The 24,333-nt window shown below is 38.0% G+C and overlaps 1 long non-coding RNA gene across 1 annotated transcript in view; it reads left to right on the top strand.

Moving 5' to 3' along the window:
- Nucleotides 1-24,333, top strand: part of LOC122801424 — a 279,050-nt gene that overhangs the window by 32,100 nt on the left and 222,617 nt on the right. The window contains exon 2 of the long non-coding RNA XR_006364715.1: nt 21,515-21,592. This is a non-coding gene — a long non-coding RNA (uncharacterized LOC122801424). The remainder of the gene's footprint in view (nt 1-21,514; nt 21,593-24,333) is intronic.

Here is a 24,333-nt window from a genome sequence, read left to right as displayed (position 1 = left end):
GAAGTATGTGACAGCTTCCATGGCTCAGTATATTCCTGCAGTGCTTTGGGCATTGTTAATGCACTGGCAGAAGGGTTTCTAGCCCCTGATGGTTGTTAGCCAATGTTGAGTTTCATTCTTCAACATTGTTCTACATCCTCTTGTAATCTGTGTGTTCTGACCCTTTAGCTATAAGTTCTTCTGTGGTATCACTTGATAATGTGGTGGTCTACAGAATGTCAGTTCAAGAGATAGGGGTTCAAATCCATTGAGCTCTACCATGTGTCAGTGTGCCAATATATCTGTATTATCTACTTACGATGACAATGTGAAGTGAGGTAAACATAATATGTGTATATGACAGCGTCCACAGCTGCAGTGCTCTGGATATTGTGAATACACTGATAGAATGATTTTTTTCCTATGAAAGTCATTATGTTATTTTCCATTGCTTAATATTCAGTCTTCAACGCTGTTCTTATGTTTTCCTGAAATGTGTATTTTCTGAACATATTGCTATGTGTTCTTCTGAGGCTTTGATTAATAATACTCTAGGATGGAGAATATCCTTGTCAAAGGCAGGGGTTCAAACCCATTTAGGTGCATTTCTCTTGTCTTGCTAATTTTATTTATTTTTATTTTATTTTATTTTATTTTACATTTGTTGACCGGGATAGTCCGACTGGATACATGTCCATTTTCAGTGGAGGCCTGGGGAGAAAAGCTCCACAGATGGTTTTATATACAATCATTACAATGTGCATATAGATCATGAGTCTTCATAGCATTATACATATAGAACACATTTTACAGTCAAGTTGAATTTTTACAAATATAACACATTTTTTAGTCTAGTTAGATTAATACAGTCTAACCATCTTCTAAACTAGCTTAACAAAGATAATTGAGTACCACTTACAGACACAGAACTAGTAAACCAGTATGCATCAAGATTTAGTCAGGCTTGGAGCAAGGACATATCCATTGAGACTTGAAGAGCTCCTTGAGAGCTTTCATAAATTGAGATAAGGTGGCATAATGCATTGCTTTCCCCTGATATGTGTAATACTGACACATTCCCTATGAATGATTCTGTGGCATAGATGGCTAATGCCATAGTTAAGGAAATATCAGTGTTAGAGTCATGGATTTACTTGCATGTGAGTGTACTTGTATTTTCTTGCTATCATTGTTCTCTATTCCACTGAAATGTGTTTTCCAGAAGCCCCATCTATGTGTATTTTAGTGGCATGCCATGCTAATGCTGTAGTCCGGAGAACTCTGGTGATGAAGGCAGGGGCTGATATACAGTCAGGTGTGTTTCTCATTTCTTGCTATCATGGGTTTCATGTCCCTGAAATTAAACATCATATCATAAGGTTGTGAAATATGTCATGGAGTTTGCCACTTTCTAACCAAATTTATTTACAAATTTCTCTCCCCTTGTTGAACTAAGACATTAAGAAATACCATAACCCTGCTCACTCCTTTTTTGCTCACCTTATGTTCTGCCCTCTGCTTGCTTCCCCTTTTCACCTCTGTCCTATACTCCAATTTCTAACCTATAATATGGTCAAAACATAGTCACTGCACACATGTTCACTAATCCCTTATAATTCAAAATCACCTTTTTGACATTACATAACAATTGGCAGAGAGTAACGTATATAGCCTTATACAATCAGAAAGAAATTGTACTCCATATCCTATGGAAAAAATTATGAAAAATCCTTGGCATGTGCTAGTTAGTCTTGCAAATGAGACAAACCTTTCTGCTCATGTCAATCTGAAATGATCTGAAATAATGTATAGTTACTGCTGTTATTCAAACTCTGATGGGTCAGTGTACTCATGCAATTATTCATGCTGTACAAGTGCAGTGGATGTGTATTTCATATCCTCTGAGGATTGTGTATTGTAAAATAACTGCTCATTTTGCAGTCTGCACAAGTGCTATATTTCACTGATATATGTTTTATGTCCACCTTTAATCTGACTGCTGTAGTGGCTCCCCTTGCTAATGCACTGCTATGGAATCATTCAGTGGGAAAGTCATGGTCTTAGTTTCCTGAAAACCCATAGCTTTCTTTTCTTACCATCAGTTTGCACATGTGTTACATTTCCCAGTTATGTGTATGTTTTTGTCCTTGTTGACTTCAGTTGCTGCAGTTGCTCCCTGTGTTTTATTAATCCTTTCAGTCTGACTACTGCAGCAGCTACCTGTGTTTTATGATCCCATTCAGTTTGACTGCTACACTGGCTCCCTGTGTTTTATTAGCCCTTTCAGTCTGACTGCTGCATTAGTGTCCTGTGTTTTATTAACACTTTCAGTTTGACTGCTGAAGTGGCTCTCTGCCTTTATTAACCTTTTTAATATGACTGCTGCAGTGGTTCTCCATGTTTTATTAACCCTTTCAGTCTAACTGCTGTAGTGCCTCATTGTGTTTTATAAACCTTTCAGTCTGACTGTTGCAGTGGCTTCCCATGTTTTATTAACCCTTTCAGTCTGACTGCTGCAGTGGCTCATTGTGTTTTGTTAACCCTGTCAATGTGACTGCTGCAGTGGATCCCCTTACCTTATTAACCCTTTCAGTATGACTGCTGCAGTAGCTGTCCATGTTTTATTAACCCTTTCAGTCTGACTGCTGCAGTGGCTCATTCTGTTTTATAAACCTTTCAGTCTGACTGCTGCAGTGGCAACACATGTTTTATGAACCCTTTCAGTCTGACTGCTGCAGTGGCTCATTGTGTTTTATTAACCCTTTTAGTCAGACTGCTGCAGTGGATCCCCATACTTTATTAACCCTTTCAGTCTGACTTCTGCAGTGGCTCCTTCTGTTTAATTAACCCTTTTCAGTCTGACTGATGCAGTGGCTCCCTGTATTTTATGATCCAGTTCAGACTGGATGCTATAGTGTCTCTCTGTCTTTTATTAACCCTTTAGGTCTGACTACTGCCGTTGATCCCCATGCTTTAGTAACCCTTTCCGTCTGACTGCTACAGTGGGTCCCTGTGCTTTATTTAACCTTTCAGTCTGACTGCTGCAGTTACTCCGTGTCTTATTAACCCTTTCAGTATGACTGCTGCAGTAGTTCCCCATGTTTTATGATCTTTTTCAGTCTGAATGTTGCAGTGGCACTTTGTGTTTTATTAACCTTTTCAGTCTGACTGCTGCAGTGGCTCCCTGTGCTTAATTAACTCTTTCAGTCTGACTGCTGCAGCAGCTCCCTATGCTTTATTAACCCCTTCAAGTCTGACTGCAGCAGTGGTTCCCCTGTTTTTATTTAACCATTTCAGTCTGACTGCTGCAGTGGCTCCTGGTGTTTTATAATCCCTTTCATTCTGAATGTGCAGTGACTTTCTGTACTTCAGTAACCCTTTCTGGCTGACTGTGGCAGTGGCAAGCTGTGTGTTTTAAGCCTTTTGGTGTTACCGCTGCAGAGGCTCACCTTACCAGTAAACTGTGGATATTCTGGTATGTTGACTGAATTGATAAATTGGCTACCCTCAGTGTACCATATATATTCATTTTTTAATAATAGTCACAGTATATACTAAAAGTCCAATGACTGCACACTGATATCATCAGAAGTGGTGCAGGCTGGTATATCATATTGCTTCATCATATCCCACTTCTTCTGTATGTGTTTCACATTCTTTTGCATTCATTTACTGTTACATCACCTTCTTCGCTTTGCTTTTGTGAAAATTATTTTGTTCTACAACTCTCGTTGCACTTTATTCTGTCCATTTCTATGGAATCTGTTACTATAGTATAACCTCTACTCCAGCCTCAGCCATCAGTGGTGTTTTCCTCTTCCATTTCAAATTTCTCTTTATATATATTTTCTGCTTTAGATTACATCAATATTCTACAGCTGTGCATGCATGCATACTTGCTTTGAATACTAGGGGTGCTTGTGTATGATCTCTGTTTACCCAAGCTCTCTGTCCTTCAATGTGGCTGTGAAGTAGTCTACCACAATCTAGAGACAGGTCTGTACTAAGGCCACAATGAGAATCTCCTTGTCAGGTACACTGACCTAGTTGCATGCATAGGTAATAAGCCTTGAGGGTCATTGCATATGCTATGTAAACAGTGTTGACTTGGCCACAATTGTGGACTCAGTGATTATGAATCATTAAGTCAATGTGTAAAACAGCATTAGACATTTGATGAAAACCTACCTGCTACTAATAGTGTTCTCTAAGGTTTCATAATTGGCTCTCTTCCATTTAACATCTTTATCAATAATCTGCAAATGGTTAGTGACCAATCAATAATTGTCCAATAAGCAGATGAATCCACTGTCATGGTTCTGCCTTCACATCTACAGAACTCCAAACTATAATTTAAGAATCATATACATTCATTGAAATCTATCTCATCCTCTCCTACCTTCTTCTGTACAAAAAAAAATCTTATTCACTCACAAGTCATTGGCTGATCTTAGAACAAAACTTTGAGATCAGTTCTTCTGAAAACATCCATACTATTGATGAGCATCTAAAGTTCGATATTCATATCCAAAACATTATCAGTAAAGGCTCCCTATTGAAACGTCGACACTCAAAATGCCAAGTGCTGACAAGCTGGAAAAAAAAAGACTGAAAACACAGGGGAAGAGTGAATTTTGAAAATCACTCTTCTCCTTTAAGCTTCTTTTTAGGGGGTGCAAGCTCCCCACCCCCTTGAACTTATATATGCCAACTTTAAGATCACCATGCCCTGGAGAAAAGGGAATATTTGAAGAAATAAACTGAAGAAATGGCACCTTGGACTTAGAATATGTAAGCTAGATCTTTTGGCCATTCAGTCTCCATATTTTGGGACTCAGTCTAGCCGGTCCCAAAATTTCAAGTGGTTATGACCGATAAAACTCATCTAAAGCTGGGTCTTCCTTATCAAGCAAGATAATTCCTAAACTGAAAAGCCTATCTAACCACATCTTCTGCATTCCTGCTTGCAAACCTTCTTTCTGCATATGCAGCCTTAATTAACTGTAACACTACCCTACTTGGTAAGTTAAAACAGTGCTATAATGAAGTTAAATTTGATACCCATCTACCAGACTGTATTCACCTTGCACATCTCTTCAAAAGCTCCACTGGATGAAGTTTCACAATTTCTCAAAATTTAGTCAGCAAAAAATGGCACAAAAAATCTATATCAAGCAGAGAGATGCCCTTACTTAGCTCCCTTACATAGATAATACTCCTCTCCCGCCGACCACTGTGCTCCAAATACAAGCATCTAGTCTGCATAGACAAATCACACTATGCTTAATTGGATGTGTGTTACTTCTGATATGTTGCTAATCGATGAAACTCTGTCTGAAACATCTGAGCTGTTTCCAACAAGTCAAAAAAAAAAAAAAAAAAAACAAAACAAAAAAAAACGTAAAGCTTATGAAATGCACAATAAACTTTCTCTGCAACTCTCCCAGTGGTTGACTTAATGTGCTATAAATATTACTATGCTTACATTCCTGTATGCACAATTCACTACTATGATTATGTATATTCTTATCTTTCTTTTGGGATTATTAATGCCATCATTATGAAGTCATACTTGTTTAATATATTTGACATTTAATAGACTCATAGATTTATAAATATTCCATGACCTTTCTTGCCTTGTTAGTACTCTCTCTCTGGCAGCACTCTTTTCTCCAGGAGGGCGATACCAGTCAATCCTAGAATAAATTTATGTATACCCATTCAGTTATGCAGTTTATGCTTGAAGTAAGATAGCAAGTCAAATTGCTTAACTTGCAGAGAAGTTTATTGCAGAGGTTTAGGAAACCCTGGGTTATAAACCTACCCATCCATCATGTTTCATTTATCTGTTGGTGAATATTTAGGTCCCTGGTTTTAGTATTAGTGGAGACATTGGACTTGTCTAGAAACAAGAGGTGCATGCATACTTACATCAACTACTAGGGGGTATTGATGCACAATCACTGTTTACCCCAGCTGCTTGTCCTTCAACATAGCTGTGAGGTAATCTACCACAATCTTGCCACTGGTCAGTACTGTGGCTATAAAGAGAAGCTCCTTGTCAGGTGCACTGACCTGGTTACATGCAGAGGTAATAAGCTTTGGGGATCACTGCACATGCAATGCAAACAGAAAAGGAGTGGTAACATGATACACCAACCTGGACTACTTCTGACATCAGTGTGTCAGCATGCAGGGGAAGTTTATTGCAAAGGTTTAGGCAACCCTGGGTTATAAACCTCTGGGGACCTGTCCTATACTATGACTGTAATTAAAAAAGAAATATATGGTAACCTGAGGGGTGGGGTAAGTGAGACAGAGATTTCTCTTCAACAGTCTGTAAGACAGTGAAGAAAGGCATAGAGCTTCCAGCCTCTCTTGGTAGATACAGGAATTCAGGCCTGTGATCTGTTTGGTTAGCAACCTGTAGGGATCTTTTTAACTGTTTGATCTGTTCAGTGAGAGATATCCCAAAGGGAGCATTGTACTTGATAACTGGCCTGATCAATGTTGAGTATATTGAATGGTTGCCTCTTTAGAACATGATGATATTCCTTTGACAGTTAGCTGGGCCAAGTAAAACAATTTCCTGACAACCACTGTTGCATGACAGTCAAATGAGAGGGCACTATCAACCCAAGTACCTAGGTCTCCAACAATGTTTTGTTTTGTAGAGGTGTGTGGCCTAGACAGAGTGATGAGAGTAGGGGTTGTTTACCAAAAGTGATGATACTCCACATAGTACACAGAGAGATCACTAAGGAGAGATCATTCTGCTGGGATTTAGTAAAAAAGGGGAACTTAACAGCACAATAGATCCTGCATAATGTTTTTCCATGAGATTCTGCACAATGTTTTTCCTTGTTATTTCATTGTGTAATTTCTAGTATGCACTCATCTGCATGCTGCCTTTTTTAAGATGTATTACTTTGTGGTAATACTTCATGATACAAATGAAAGCACTGTTTTCCAAAGGGCTCTTGCATAGATCAGGGAGACTAGTACAGTATGCAAATAAATAAATAATCAATTGTAAGAGTCTTCTGTGACAATTTTAAGATGTTTAGTTACATTTGATAATTGGAAATGAAAAAAAAAGGAAAGCATATAGAGCTCCTCACTCCTTTTTCCCCACTTTTTATTTTTGGATATTTGGAAAGAAAAAATCTATATTATCTATATCAAAGGAACCATATTAACTACTTCATGTTCATGAGTGAGTATTTTCCGCAATGCCATCACAATTAAAAAAACAGCAAATTTGATGGGTATCTTATCATAAAGATGTTGAGAACATTTTATGTGAGACACCAAAACTTAGGTTGACGAAGGCAAAACACAATTTTTCAGAAGATTCTGGCAATAGTCTCATTAGGAAGACTGATGCTGCACGTTTACTTTGTTGCTAGGATATTAATGTCTTGAAAGACATGATTAGATGAAAAGATTTTGAATTTGTTTATATGGAGGTGATTGTTTTTATCTTTGCATAGTGTCTGATGAAGCAGTCTTGAATGACTGCGAAAGGGCTTACAATAAATGTTTGGAGTTTACCTGAACTTTTGACTTTTATTGGAAACTTCTGCCTTGTTTTGGTTCACGTAGCTGTCTGTAATTGCACTTCTCCTGTTGTTGAAGTGAACCTTTAGTCCTATCTTCTGCATATTTTTTGGCATGAAATATTATTTATGTTAGTATGTCTTGTCTTAGGCCTGAAATGTAAAAGCTAAACATTTGCATATAAAACCTTTGAAGGTGAATTATGCTAATGTTTTGAATATCTATTAGCACTGCATCTATCACATTGCATTACCTTTCTCCTCTTCCTTCACCCCTTCATTCTCATTCATTTTTAAATGAATTTTCTATTAACTATCTCTATAACATGAGGTAATAATAATTAATCTTCTAAACAAACACAAATTATCAGAAAACATTCCCTATTAATTTTTAGTATAATTCACATTTTATTGCAAATGTAATATAATAAAGCAATATCTAATCTCAGCATAACGTCATAATCATTTCATTTGGCAATGGAAATATTTTCTGTAAACCAGAAAACCAGTTTAAGCAAAATATATGAGCAATGCCAAAGTATGAATCTAGCTGTTATGACTCTAGCTATGTGAAGTACCTTTTAGTTGTCCATTTTCTATGTAGTATCTCTGTCTTGGAACATTCAAGCCTATATAGACAAAACAGGTAATGAGATTGACTCAAAACTACAATAAGATTAATTTTATTTACAGATTCAAAGCTACAGTATTATTTGCTGCATGACAATATCAAGAACAATCGCATGTTTTTTCAGTGCATGCACGTATGATCATATACGCAGACAAACACAGACAAATGCACAACACACCAAACTTCTGACCTCTTTCTGACTATGAGTAAAAATTTGATTTGTCTGTTCTAAAACTGATAGCATGTTAAGAATATGTGAAGGTTATAACCAGTAAATAATGGCAATCATTGCAGTCACAGTTCTTATTTACATTAGAAAAAGAATCATTAGGTTGGATTCCAAAAGCTATTTGCGGCCAGAGCAGCATGCTGAAGGGTGATTTCCATGCACCAACTGCGGATTTCAGAAGACATGCTGAAAGCAGTCTGAGTACTTATCTCCTTAGAGAAGGATAATTATGGATTCTGCACACACCTGTCTGATTCCAAAACACATGGTGCCTGACCAATGCAACTTAAATGTGACAAACTACTATGCTGACTCTGGTTTTGAAATCATTGGTATATGCTATATGGACTCACAAGGAATTAAAGCTACTATTATGGATTCTGTCATACTCCGTAAGAATACCACAAAAATAATAAAAGAAAAATGCAGCCTGCAGTGAATGAACTGCAACAGGCTGTGTACCCTAGAAGGTAGCCAGCTAGAGTGAGAGCAAGGCTGAAACTAAACCAGTTGTCAGACCAACAAATAATTGACAGGTGCCACCAAGATAGACAACTGGTGCAGGTTATCTGCAACATGTGTGCTTCACACATCTGTGCAGACCCTGCAAGGAATCCCCCTCCCCGAAACAAAGTGTGTCTCAGCCTGGGTGTACTTGAATTTGGGACATTCCAAAGACACATGTGGGATGCTGTAGGAGTGCCATGGACAGTTGCCAGTCTTATCCTTACAAAATTCCTGGCAGCAATGTGTAGCAATGTGGATGACTATATACACATTTTATCCACTCCCATGGAGTGGAGAACTGTAATGCACCACTTCTATAACATCACAAACATCCTCCATGTACTTGGTGCAAATAGATTGCATACACATCCCTATCAAGATTCCAGTACATCACAAAGCAGACCAATACATATAGAAAAAGGGCTGTTGATCCCTGAATCTCCAGTTCATGTGTGCAGCAGATGGCAGCATAACAAACATCATGGTAACACACCCCAGAAGTGTCCATGATGCAGACAAAGGGAGAGAAAGTGCTCTGAGGGTCACATTCCAGCAAAGTGAAATACCTGAAGGACTACTATTGGGTAGTACAGAAACACAGTTAGGATCCAAGCTAAGGACATCCCTCCCAACAAAATCCATGCTAACAACATGTGTGTTTACTCCCCACAACAGGTGATTGTGGTTATCCACTTGAGCTGTGGCTAATGATCCTGTAATGTGAGACATTCAACCCTGCATAGGAGGCCTACAATGCCATGCATACAACAACCAGAAATACCATAGCTCATGTATTTGGTGTACTGAAAGCTCAGTTCAGATGTCTGGACACATCCAGGTGTGCACTGCAATATACACATGAGAAGGCATCAAAGATGATAATGGTGTGTGCCATGCTACCCAATATGCTAACTAGAGAAATTAGCAGTCTTCCCACTACAGGTGTGGGTGAACTACTCCAAGAACCCCAGATGTCAGCAGATGACATCCCACAGGTGTCAGAGAAGGAGCAGGAGGACATGGGAGGTAAACATAGGAATAGGCAATATAGGGTGTGACCATAGGTGCAGACCCAGTCAACACAGCGACATCTGATCCACAACTTTGAGTCATGACAAGTCACATGTACAGAAATACACAGATTAAATACTGATGTCCAGGTGTTGCCCCACCACAATAACACAGATTGCATCTAAAGGCAAGTACCCACTAGTTGTACACACTGAGCATCAGATATAATAAAATAATCCTAGCATATAATATCATATGAACATATTCAAATCTATCACATCAGGGATCATCAGCTCAGGGCACAACTGACACAGGTATGCATACAGACCCATATTGTTGTATCTGTGTCTGGCACATGATAAAGAACACAGATCAGTTCAACATATCCTATCTGTCCACTATAAAAAGCTGCAAACAGGTAAACGACTCAGGACATAATACTGAACTGTTATTAATATCACTCTGCAAAGGGGATAGTGCCAGCACAGCTATCTGGAATTTTGTAAATAACTATATGTTAATTTGTGAATATCAACATGATTTATGTAAGATGTTTGTGTTACAAATGTATTAGAACGGTATGCAATGTGTATAGCAAACTGCTGGTACAGAAGTGTGTGTTGAAAAGGTTTTTGAAAAGTGCTGTTTGAACTGTAACCACAGTGTGCCCTACTGGAATAAAACAGAAATGTACACACACTACTCTAACTGTTTAAATGTATATATTTTAACAGTGGAAACTGGAATACAGGAGGTTAACGTCAGGAAAAATAGCTGAAATTAAATTACTTTATGGCTACACAATAAAAGATGGTATCTTTCAGTTTTCAATGAGCAGGACACATAATGTCTGTACTAGAGAGCTTTCTGTATTATCTTTAGGGTGAAATAATTACTAGTCTTGAAAGGTGGAGGAGTGTAATTGTTTTATGACTTCCAGCATCTGCCAAAGATCTGAGGTCCAGTATTTTCACAGGTAGATGCTAAATATTCAAACTAAATAACAATGACGTCACTGTTCAGTAATGCCCAACAACAACTCTGTAACGCACCAAACACTTTATTGCAAAGCTTTCGGGTCTACACCCTTCATCAGTACAAATGAACTACATTCATTTAATATTTAAATAGGAGATAGAATTAGGTCACATGCTTCAGCCCACCTATCACTCTAACCAACAATCAAGTCTTAAGGAAACCATCAGAATAAAAATATATAATATATTTACTAATATATAAAAAACAAAAGTATTACAAACATAAAACCATATGAATATATTCTTCACTTTTCTAAAACAGCATATTTGTTTAAAATACATATATACACACACACACACACATATATATATATATATATATATATATATATATATATATACACACACACACACATATATACACACACATATACATACACACACACACACACACACACACACACACACACACACACACACACACACACACACACACACACACACACACACACACACACACACACACACACACACACACACACACACACACACACACACACACACACATATATATATATATATATATATATATATATATATATATATATATATATATACACTTCCACAACAAGCTTATAGTTTTTCTCTTCGCTTTTTCATTAATACTGGTTTTAAACTAACAGCATTATTTAGACCAGGACTCACATCAGCCTGTAACCTAATAATCCATTCAAACTCTTTTAACTCCAGCAGATTATTTATATCACCTTTCCTTATACTCATTTCTACTACATTTAATACCCTAAACCTAAACTTATGTTCTTCACCCTTATGCATAATATGCTTACTTAACGCGTTTGTTATTATTTTCCTTCTTATATCTGATTTATGTTCTACAATCCTCTCCTTCAACTTCCTAGTGGTTTTACCCACATAAAATGATACACATGATGTACAAGTAGCCAAATATACCACTTGTGTTACATTGCAAGTTGTCAGAGCTTTTGGAACAAAAACTTCTCCATTTATGGGGTGCATAAATAAACCATCACCCTCATATAAATCATTACAACAGGAACAATTATAGCATTTCCTTGTTCCTATTTCCCTCCCCACATTTTTAGCTTTTATTTTAAAATCCTTATAGCAAAGTTTTTGTTTTAATGTTTCCGAATTTCTATATGCATAACTTGGCCTGTCTCCCACTATAGATCTTACCTCAGGCATAGTCAATAGAATAGGCCAATTTTTTCTATTATTTTACATACATTATATGTGTTTAAATTGTATGTAGTGAGATATCTAACTATTTTACCATCCTTATGCATATCTCTTTCACTCTTCCTCAATCCCCCCGTCAAAATTGGTTTATACTTATCTCCCCTTCATTTTGGCACCTCTTCATAAGCCATCTCTACAACTCGTCTTGAATAACCACTTTTCTGAAATTCGTGAGACATACTTCTAGCCTGTTCTATAAAAATACTCTCAACTGTATTTAATTTACTCATTCTTATTAACTGTGCCTTCACTATTCCTTTAAAGGTATGTGGGGCATGCATGCTACCCCTATTTATATACCTCAAAGCATCCACTTCATTCCTATACACCATAGATTCTAATATATCTCCATTCTTAAATAAATGTACATCTAAATAATTTATATCATGATTTGATGCCTCCATTTTAAACTTTAGGAATTCAGTGGACACATTTCGATATTGCACATAATCATCTAATTCCATAAGGGAACCATCCCATATCAAAAAGCAATCGTCCACAAATCTCTTATAGAACAGCACCTTTTCATTTAGTTGGTTTACCTTACTTAATATCACACTTTTCTCCCACTCATATAGAACCAAATTTGCATACGTGTTGGCGATGGGAGTACCCATCGCCACACCAGTGAGCTGCAAATACGGTTCCCCATCAAAAATAAAAACATTATGTGTCAATACTGCTTCAAGAAGCACACAAATATTTTTAATTTCCCTTCCATGCATTTTTACTTCATCATTTAAGAAATTACGAATAGCATTAACACCATAAATATTAGGTATAACAGTAAATAACGAAGTAATATCAAGAGATACCATAACATATCCTTTAGGTTCACAACTCTGTTGCCAATTATACAAATTATTTAAAAAATCATTAGTATCCCTCAATACTGTAGAACACTTTTCTTATTCGTATTAGGAAAATATATGGAAAAGTGTTCTACAGCATTGAGGGATACTAATGATTTTTTAAATAATTTGTATAATTGTATAATTTGTATAATCGTTATTTACTGTTATACCTAATATTTATGGTGTTAGTACTATTCGTAATTTCTTAAATTATGAAGTAAAAATGCATGGAAGGGAAATTAAAAATATTTGTGTGCTTCTTGAAGCAGTATTGGCACATAATGTTTTTATTTTTGATGGGGAACCGTATTTGCAGCTCACTGGTGTAGCGATGGGTACTCCCATCGCCAACATGTATGCAAATTTGGTTCTATATGAGTGGGAGAAATGTGTGATATTAAGTAAGGTAAACCAACTAAATGAAAAGGTGTTCTATAAAAGATTTGTGGACGATTGCTTTTTGAAATGGGATGGTTCCCTTATGGAATTAGATGATTATGTGCAATACCTAAATGCATCCACTGAATTCCTAAAGTTTAAAATGGAGGCATCAAATCATGATATAAATTATTTAGATGTACATTTATTTAAGAATGGAGATAGATTAGAGTCTATGGTGTATAGGAAGGAAGTGGATGCATTTGTGTTAATATCAATATTACACATTAAGATTGGACACCATATGTTAAGGGCCTTAAAGTAGCTGATAAGGAGTGACTGGTGGCAGGAGAAACTACATTATAGTCTGGGCAGAAGGGGGCATAGCTAGTAAATCTGTGTCAGCCTTTCTAGTGTGTGTGTGTGTGTGTGTGTGTGTGTGTGTGTGTGTGTGTGTGTGTGTGTGTCTGTGTGTGTGTGTGTGTGTGTGTGTGTCTGTGTGCATATGTGTGTAAATCAAACCTCAAAGAGTATGTGTGTCAGCTACTTGGGTAGGGACATGAAGCAATGTTTGGACAGAGAGGGTGCTGGAGGACTTGGCTTGGTTACTCAGCTGAGATCTCAACTCTATAGCTGTGCCAGTAGGGAGTCTTATTGGGGATCTGTAGAAAGACTGAGAAAGCAGCCATGGACTGACTGTGTTCTCTGTGTCCTCTTAAGGGAAATTACACTTGATATAGAGAGCTGCATCTGGAAATACTGTGTGTGTACCTGTCATCCTCCCAGTGTATGTCCCCCACTGTTGCCAGTGGTGAGGATTGAGGCTCCTCGATTACTGAGCCAGTGGTGGGTCATCATAGTCAAAAGCCAAATATGTCACAGTAAAGTATGGATAAGGTAATGTAATAAATGGAGTTAGCTATGTTTAGTAAAACTGCCAGACTGTCATGGTATCAGACTTGTCAATGAACATAGACTGATGATATTGACTGGGTTCTGCACAGGAAGGTAAAATACCTGATGAACTAGTACAGGGTATTTACAGAAACACAGCTAGGGTGGAAGCTAAGGACGTCATCACCATGGAGTGAGAATGACACTACTGGACAGAGTGGATCAACTGTCTGTGTTACTGTAACAGTCTAGGGCACCCAGTCTGATGACTCACACCACAGTCTGGTTTGTCCCTACCACATATGGAAACACTTTTCCCAGGTTGCTCCACAGAGGATACTGATGAGGTGACACCAGCATATGGAGGTGAAGGAACATGACTGCGACTTGATTGTCTGGTTGTGGCTGCTGGGCCCACTGCAGATGGGCCAGCAGTAGAAATGTGTGTACACTGGAGTATAGACATCGATGCCCAATGGACAAGGTTTGTTCTGCTGAGAGGGGACCTGAGTCTCCCATGTGGCAATCAGCTAAGCATAGCCAGGGATTGCTTGTACTGTGGCACTGCTGTAATACTGTAGAAGTTGGGGATTCTACTGACTGCACCACAGATAATGTACATTCATTCTGAGCAGCCAGTAATGTCATTATCTCACCATGTCTGCGCTCCTTTCTGTCATGCACCCCACCCAGCTGATGTGCTACACAGTGTGTGGCATGGGAAAGTGCATAGATGTCAGATCCATGACATTGCTGGGAACATTAATTTGCATGTAGGACTAGGTGGACACTCTGTGACACCTGCTCATGCTCAACAGATGCATGCCCACATCTACTGTGATGGGCAGTATCAATGTGTTTTGGGGAACTGTCAACATCAGCGGCAGTCTCAACATGGGACTGCTGTTCACAAACCTCATTTTCCCATCATCTGATGTCCCCTGATTGTCAGAATGATTGGATGGATCTCGCTCCACATCTGAGGCTACAGCCACATCCACATGGCCGTCACCATATTGACCGGACTGTATCACCATGTCACTGTCCTGTGTGCCAGTGGCCATGCTACCATACTGAGACACATCAGATCCCACATCATGATCGGTGGATGGGATAATGGGGGATACAGGTAGGTGATATGCTAAAAGAAGAGAGAGATGACACAGATCAGGACAACATGCTTACATCACATGCTGGAAAACATTAAAGACTTATGAACAAAACAAACTTCCCAACGTACATAAAATAGAACAAAGAAGAATACTGCCAAGTAAGTCCAAATCCAGTATTTAATCACAATCACAAGCAAATTGGTTAGTGCTTTCGTCCACTAATAATCCAAAATGAACTTTTTCAAACCAAATTACTACATCACATGACTACAATATATACCAAACCCTAATTGCATATACATCAGCTGCATAATAATGCCACCACATATATTTTAGTTAAAAAATACCAGCATGAAACTACTAACAATTTAAAGATATATGACACACACACACACACACACACACATATATATATATATATATATGTTTCAAAGCAATGTTACAGATAATAATGACTTATCATTAGGTCTTGTCTGTGTACGGGTCGCAGAATCTATATAACGGGGAGTTGACAGGTTATATATCCAACATACATGACATATGTGACGAATGCAAACTTAACACACATTTGACAAGTCCTCATGGGAAGATGGTGCGGTAGAAGAGGAATGAAGTAGGCAAACAAAATCAGCATTATTAATCACATTATTGCCAACATGAGTCACTTGAACAGCATTAAAGCATACTGTAGGCATTACATAGACTTACCACTTGTCTGTGCACTTGCTGATGATGCAGCCTGTCCTAGGAGTGGGTAGAAGGACACAGTATTAATGGAGGACAACAACAGGAGTAACAGCAATGATGTGTATGAGAGAGAGGTAATAGGATACCACTGACAGAGTCCTGCTGTTGTGAGTTTTTGTGTTGTACTTCAGTACTTGCATTGTTAAGGTAAGGAGAAAGACAACACATTCATATATGCAGACAACAGAATACTAACAACATGACATATAGAACACAGCAACAGGATCTGCAGATATTCATATGATGGATGTTGCACCTATTGGCCAGATGTCCCTGTGTAGAAAAACAGATATTAATGTCATGTATCACAGGTCGGCTACACATTGCTGAAAAACATGAACCTGTTGTGGTAACATACCTGGTCTGTCTGTACTTGCACCTGGATGGCTTGAGGCCCCAACAGATGGATCTGTAGTGTACAAAGTTAGGGAAATGACAATATGACAGTAAGCAACAGTGTCATGACATGAGGTTGAGGCAATAACAGGTAGTGGTCATAGTAACCCAGTATGGAGAAACTCAACTGCCCTTCCTTGATATTGAGCAGAAGTAGATGGACCTGTGAACATTAATGCAGGCAGCATTACACATGCAGGTTACACTGTTCAGTCTGTACTGCAGTTGAATGGCTACATGCCATTACATTTAGGTGGCTCATCATCACTCAGTGTGGATCTCTGTGCATGATTCATTCCGCTGCTGTAAATCCAAAATGTCAATACATGAATATGCATGCAGCAGCAATATGTGATGAATTATTCTATACTCATCCATGTCATGCAAAGTAAGACATATATGCTCGGCCTGGAACTCCTGATTCTATCCCACCTATGGGTATGTGTCACTCCCCACTCACTGTATGCAGAGATTTAAGAAATATTGTGAACTTAGTAGACGGAGGTCAGTGGTGGGCCACCACCTGTAGCATCCCTTAATCTTCATACCATTGTAACTTGTTGGCTGTGTGCAGGATCATATCAGGGTAATGTTGATGACAGGACTCATAGGGTCTATTGTGATCCCCAATTGCATTAATCATGCTGGTGATGTCAGCCCACACTTCATTCTTCCATAATGTATTTCCTGCCTATCCAAGGAGTCTCCTGCCATGTTATTGCAGAGCATCTTTTATAATCTCATTTTCCTCTGGGAAGAAGTCATTGCCTCTAGGTCTTCTTGCCATCTGAAAGACAGTGATATGCACATGTTCATATTCATGTGGGGCCCAGTTATACAGATGATTATGTGGACAGCCATTCCTGTGCAGTGCAAAAGTCTGTCAAACACTCACTGCGGCATATAAAAAATTACAACAATGCCTGCATACATAACAGGAGTCTGCATGCATTTCAGATTAAAATCCTACACAAATGTATGTGTACAACAGAAACATGTGTTGTTGTAGCTGTAATGCAAATGCAACCTAAACTTACAATATTAAAAAAACACTACAGATCAACTCAGCCATTAATGAGCAGTGAATGCCATCCACTTCAGCAGAGAGTATCTGTAAATTATCAATTGAACAGCTTATGGAAAGCATCCGAGAACCTCAGGATCCATAAGCAGGCCACAGAGAGTATGGATCCTTTTATATTGAACCAGTACTTATCAGAACCATCAGTGAATAAATATCTGCAACAGCAAAAGGACATAGTAAGATATGGATACTGTAGGAATTCGTATGTTTCCATATGTACACCACAGAGTGTACGGAGTCACCCATAAGACATTATGGATAATCCATAAATCCTTCTTTATATACTGTTCACTTTTATGTAAATCCATCTATACAACTGCATATGGGAAATTAATTCATGTCCTTAATTCAGATGGAAACACCTATATATATAAAGATAAAGCAGACAGCACTCATGTAAGTTAGAAACATTTTTCTTAAAGCGCACGGTTTCAATAAGAATAACTCTAATCATGTAGATTTGAGAATGAGCAATGTTAACAGAGGTAATATTCCCCGTAATAGAAATGCTAGCAGATATCAATTTACCTTATCAGCCACCTATCACTCAGATATCACCTAAAGTAAGAGCATCTAATGTACATCCTCCTTTTAAGTATCATTTGCACTATACATAATTAATGCGGCTCATTAAAATTCCAGGTTTTGGAATCCCGTTTGTGCATGTCCATGTAAGTTCTCAAAATCTGGTGCATTAACCAATAGCTTGGTGTAATGGGAAGGTGCTTTGTGCAGGTACCCAAGAGGTATCAATAAATGGTACCATGTGCAGCATGTGCCTGTTATCTTGCAATGATCTGATAACATGACATAAATGCCACTTTTAAAAATTTATTTTGATACATTTACAGATCAGATCATTGTTGCCTGTGAACTGAGTGGGACTTTGGTGAGCAATTTTCAAATCTTACTACATTTTCCATTGTAGTATCTATATTATCAAGTTGGCTGCTTCCAAGAGGCTTTGACATGTCTGGGTACCAGTTTGACTGAGGAGGACACTACTCAGATGCTGAATATCTACCATGGATTGGAGCTTCAGGTGAGAGCCACCGCAAGGTACTTGCAATGATCAACATTTGGAAACAGATTGCAAGGGAGAATTGATGGCATGCAGGGATCTACCAGACTGGAGTGCAGCTTCACCACCACTATGATGATCTGCATTGGAGGTATGCAGAGGAACTTTGTCAGTGGGTCACCGAGGTGCTGAGACAGCTGGTGGATACCTACAGTAAGTGTCACAATCCTATGTATACCTGAGCATTCCTATCAAATTTAGAGATATAGCTGAGTTCCAAATATAATCAGATACATGGCTTTTATAGCTATGAAGTAGGTGTTATGACAATTAGCTCATCTGGATAATTAAGAAGATGTGGTGAATGCTCTCCACATAAGTATGGGTTCTATTCCAATGCTCTTAATTTATTGAGTAATATTTATAATATACATAATACTAAACATTGTAGATGTATGTATTTTTTCCAACATATAATGATATAATTTCACACATCCCTATAGTGCCTAGGCCACTGATGACTACATATTTCATAGTTATCCATTATACTATGAAAGTATCGCCTACTCTATCTGTATATGTGTGAATAGTAACTCATAAATAAACTCTTTAGTTCATTCCTTTTAATAAAGTGAACATTCTTACTGCAGTCACATTTGTTTAAACCAAGAGGAATGGCTGTCCAACTACGTACAGGTGTTTTCAGTTATGTATTGATAGCCATTATTTCCTTAGATTATAATGGCCTATAACTTTCGGAAGCTTCTGTATTCATTCTGTATCCACATGAATACAGATAAACACACTCAGTATCTGTTTGTTAAGAAGAAATGCATGCTGCCTGATAGCTTGGCCTATAACGAAATAGGCCAGCATGCCTATATTTTGGAGTGCTGTGGGTTCAGGGGAAACATATCATTATATTATCTTTGTTTTATTTCACACATTGTTGAATATTCTTCTCTACACAACTGCTTATTGATATTAATGTTTATTTTATGCATGGTTACAAATAATTCAGTTGTTCATCAACTTCCTATGAATAACTTTGTAATCCATAATGTTCTGTTAACAGCATCTCTTTAAGTGTAGGGTTGTGCTTAAAGCTTGAGACATACTGTTATATGTCTGACAAACCATTTTGTCCAGTATGGTATTATTTTCAAAAGTGCTATCAAGTTTTGGTTTGTCATTCATCCTTACATTCACTTCAACAACTTCAGATCATTAGACTTACAGTTGAAATGCAGATCAGCGGGATTCAGTGATGTATGCATTTGATTTGTGATGTGCACTTTGCCAAGGAATATCTGTAAATCCAGTCCTCCAACATATTGTACTGCGTCCCTGATGCACTGCACCTTTTATGTCTCTGTTAACAAAGGCTATGTGATACATGACACTGTCCAACTTTCTGAGTGATGAAGGTTTTCAATTGCTGTTACTGGTTGTGACCACAGTGCTGACATGAATTCATTCTTGCAAATTATTTGCCTACATGCCTGGCATGTGCTCCTTTTTTGAAATCTGAAGCCATGATCCTTATTAGTAGCCCATCCTTGCACATCATACCTCTCAACTGTTAAGATTTTTGCAGAATGTCCAGATTTTTGCCTCAAAATTTCAGTCTGTTCCTCATAAAATTTATGTTTTTTGGCAAATCACCAGGATGATCAGAGGAATAAAACACTAAATAATGACATACATTTGTGTTTCAGACTTCATATCCTTTAGTAAATGCATTTTAACTCCTTACATCTGAGTGACACCTCCAGGTGCATCTGCAGTTAACTCCCACTGATGTCTCCAGGTGTCAAATATTGCTTGTTGATATTTGCATCAATAATTCTAAAACCATCCTATGTACAAGGTTTTAAAAGATTTCATCTTAAAGCTTACACAATGGCAAACTCAACTGGATTAATATGTGGCCTCTGTCTAGTGCAGGTAAATCGATATTAACTGTTGTTTTGTATTAATTTACATAGATTTAATTTTCAAATTTTTCTAAATATCTCAACAACCAAGTAAGAGAACTACTTATCCTCATATGAAAGTTCTCAGCCAGATGAATAAAATGCTGCTGACAATATGTGTGTAACTTGAGTAGTTGCTGAGATATTACAAGTTGTTTACAAAATATTACAGATGTAATAATGACTGTGTTAAACTGAATTTTATAAGTCACAGTAAAGACCAAGAACCTGAAGAATACTACCACTATAAAAATAGTTGGTGCTGAAGAATTTGACATTTATACCTCTTTTATAACCCCTGTGGTTCAAAAGATATGAACATTTGTTTGAAATGTGAGGACATAATTTGATTATGTCAAAAGGCTTAGGCTCCACCCATTGGAAGTTACAGTTCAAATGTCCTAAGCGCCACTAGAGTAAATGAATTAACGCAAACTCTTATTCTAGCTACTTTTTAAGTTTATAAGAGCAATATTTAAAATCTGTCCCTACGTTTGGGCCATTGTCCCCCATTATGTTAAACTTTGTCCAGATTTTTTGGGCTAAGAGGTTGAGAGGTATGCTGCATGTTCATAACCCCAGGTCTTTTCACTTCATTCACAACACACACTCTCAGACAAGATGGATGAGCTAGGCTGGTAGGTGTGAGGTTTAGAGTACAGATGTACATTAGAGTTGCAGGTTTGAATTCATTACCTGCAATTCTCCAAACCGTACTCAAAAATATAAAAGCCTGTGTGTGTGTGTGTAACATTGCAAAATATATATAGTGATTCCCTGATGTTCTTCAAAAGTACATTTTTAGAACCTGATCTGAGCAATGTATACCTCTGTATTAGAGGGCTGCATCATTAATAGTTGTTTCTTTCTCTTTTTAGGCGATGAGGACAGGACCCAAAATTGTGCACTTTGCATCGAGGAGATACACACGCTTGATGAGCAGAGGACGGAGAGAAGTATGTTGCTTGATTTTTCTGTTTTGTTAAATAGAATGCATTTGATCCTTGTTACAGGCCCCTCTACGTTTAACATTACCATGCATATTGTTTAGAATGCTGGAATAACCATCATGCATTGATAAGGTAGGTGCAATAATAACACTCTGTTCCAGTCCCCTTCAATAATCACACATCACACAGAATGACGTTTGACGATCTTTATTAAATTTTCATAACATAGTTTTGATGACCAATATTTATTAATTACAACTGAACAAAGCATAACTGATTTTAATCACAGCATAAACATCCTTGTAATGTTAATCAGGACAGCTTGACCTCACTCATCCTGACCCAGTAAGCAGCGTCCATACCTCTGCTCACTTACTTTACTATTTTTATTTATTTATTTATTTTACATTTGTTGACCGGGCTAGTCTAACTGGATATATGTCCATTTTCAGTAGAAGCCCGGGGAGATAAGCTCCGAATGAAAACAATAACAAAACCATATATACAAATTAAGGTAAACAATGCACAATGCAGGTACATTAGTGAGAAAAATCAAAGCGGTCAGAAGACCATAACATAGTGGAATATAATCAGGTATACGTAGTATAATGCACATGTAGTTTTAATACATAAAATATAAGTGAGAAGGCAACTGATTATGAGCAATTAATTAGTACAAAAGTATTGACATTGAAGAAATTAAGAAGATGTAAGTAATAGTATGAAGAAGGAGATGGTCTGCTGTTATTAAGATAGGCTCTTGATTACTGAGAAGACGAGTGTAGGCTGAACCTAGTAAGAAGTGCTAGTTGATCAGTCAGGTTCAGTACAGGGGCACAACAAGTGTGTTTTGAGGAAAAGTTTCAAATTCGTTTTGAAAAGTGGTATAGAGTGAAGTGAGGAAAGTTCACTGGGGTGATGGTGCCAGGATTTTCCAACAGTATTAGAGAAGAGAGAGTCCCCAGCCCTGTTGTTTGATTTACAAATATTGACAAGAAGTTTATGTGATGATTGTAGGCTCTTGAGATTATTGTAGGGGATGATGAGGGTAGATAGCACTGGGGTATTTGTAGGTTGGTATAAAGTTTTATGGACAATGTTCAGTTGGTGGAATTTAAGCTGATTTCGGATTTCAAGCCAGCCTAGCTGTTTTAAATTGTAACAGTGGTGGGTTCTGAAAGGGTTGCCTGTAACAAATCTGGCTATGTTATTATAGGAATTTTCCATTTTATTAAGGTTGTTTTTAGATAGATTAGTGTATATGGGTGAGGACCCGTGGTGGTGATGCTGTGATAATGTATTGACGCCTCACAGTAAGACACTGTCCGGTTCAATTCTCAGCTAGAGCGTCTTCTGCGTGGAGACATGCATGAATGGGCGTACCTTCGTTGAAGGTTGTGCGTCAGGCCTGGCAAGCCGGTACGTAAAAATCAACTGCCAATCATTAGCTGACCGGAGTTCCGCTGTGGCGACCCCTAACCGGGAAAAGCCGAAAGACACAAACAGAGTGTATATGGGTGAGGCATAGAGGAGAGGAGAGATTAAATGGGTTTGAGCAGCAGTTATTCTAGCTGCAGGAGAGAGGAAGGGTTTGATCCTGTAGAGAGAGCCTAGTTTTCTATTAACAGTTTTTATAGTGTTGTTGATATGGGTGTCGAAGTTAAGGTTGTTATCTATGGTGATGCCTAGTAGTTTGGTAGTTGGAGCTGGGGATATGAGAGTACCATTATTGGATGTGACTGTGAAATCTATAGGGGGGGGGACTTGCAAGTAGGGGTAAAAAGGAGGAGCTTAGTTTTTTTTTTACTTTTTACTTTACTTTTGAAGCAGTGTCCCACCACTCACTTCATATACCATTTATTGAATTACGCACCCAAACAAATAAGTCAGGACAGCATAACCTTACTCATCCTGACTTAGTAAGCAGCATCCATACCTCCACTAACATACTTTACTTATGAAACAGCTTCCAATAACTCACTTCATATACCATTTATTGAATTACACCTCCAACCAAATGAGCAGTCTCCTTACCTCCGCTCGCTTATATTTACCACTTAAACCTCCAACCCCAGAGGGGGAACAGAAGAGGGCAAGCCTGTCCCTCTTCTCTGCCCTACCCAAACTAATAAAATAACCATAATACCCACAAATACATGAAAAAAGGTAGGGAGGGCGGGTAGCAAGTTCACTCCAAAATGTGATCCCCTTACCCAGCTACACTTGTCTAAACCTCTTAAGCCTCTTCCTCCTTTACCTCATTTACTACCAATCATCCCTCCTTCCCATTTAACCCTTTTATCCCCCACCCTCTTAACTTCCACTAATATATATATCTAACCCCCTTCTGAAGATTTCCCTGGACAACAAACCTCATTTGTCCCAGTCCCATTCAGTAAACACACATCACACTGAATGATGTTTGATGACCTTTATTAAACTTCCATAACATAGCTTTGATAGCCAGTATTTATTAATTACAACTGAACATAGTATAGCTAATTTTAATAACAGCATAAACATCTTTGTAATGTTAATCAGGACAGAGTGACCTCACTCATCCTGACCCAGTAAGCAGCGCCCATACCTCCATTCACTTACTTTACTTATGAAGCAGCATCCCACCACTCACTTCATATACCATTTATTTAATTACACATCCAACCAAATGAGTCAGGACAGTGTGATCTTACTCATCCTGACCCAGTAAACAGGGTCCATACCTCCATTCACTTACTTTACTTATG

Source organism: Protopterus annectens, chromosome 1.part0 (assembly GCF_019279795.1).
Source record: "Protopterus annectens isolate FY-2018-M chromosome 1.part0, PAN1.0, whole genome shotgun sequence".
Lineage (NCBI taxonomy): Eukaryota > Metazoa > Chordata > Ceratodontiformes > Protopteridae > Protopterus > Protopterus annectens.
The sequence above is the reverse complement of the archived record's forward strand: the minus strand, read 5'-3'. Positions and strand labels throughout refer to the sequence as shown.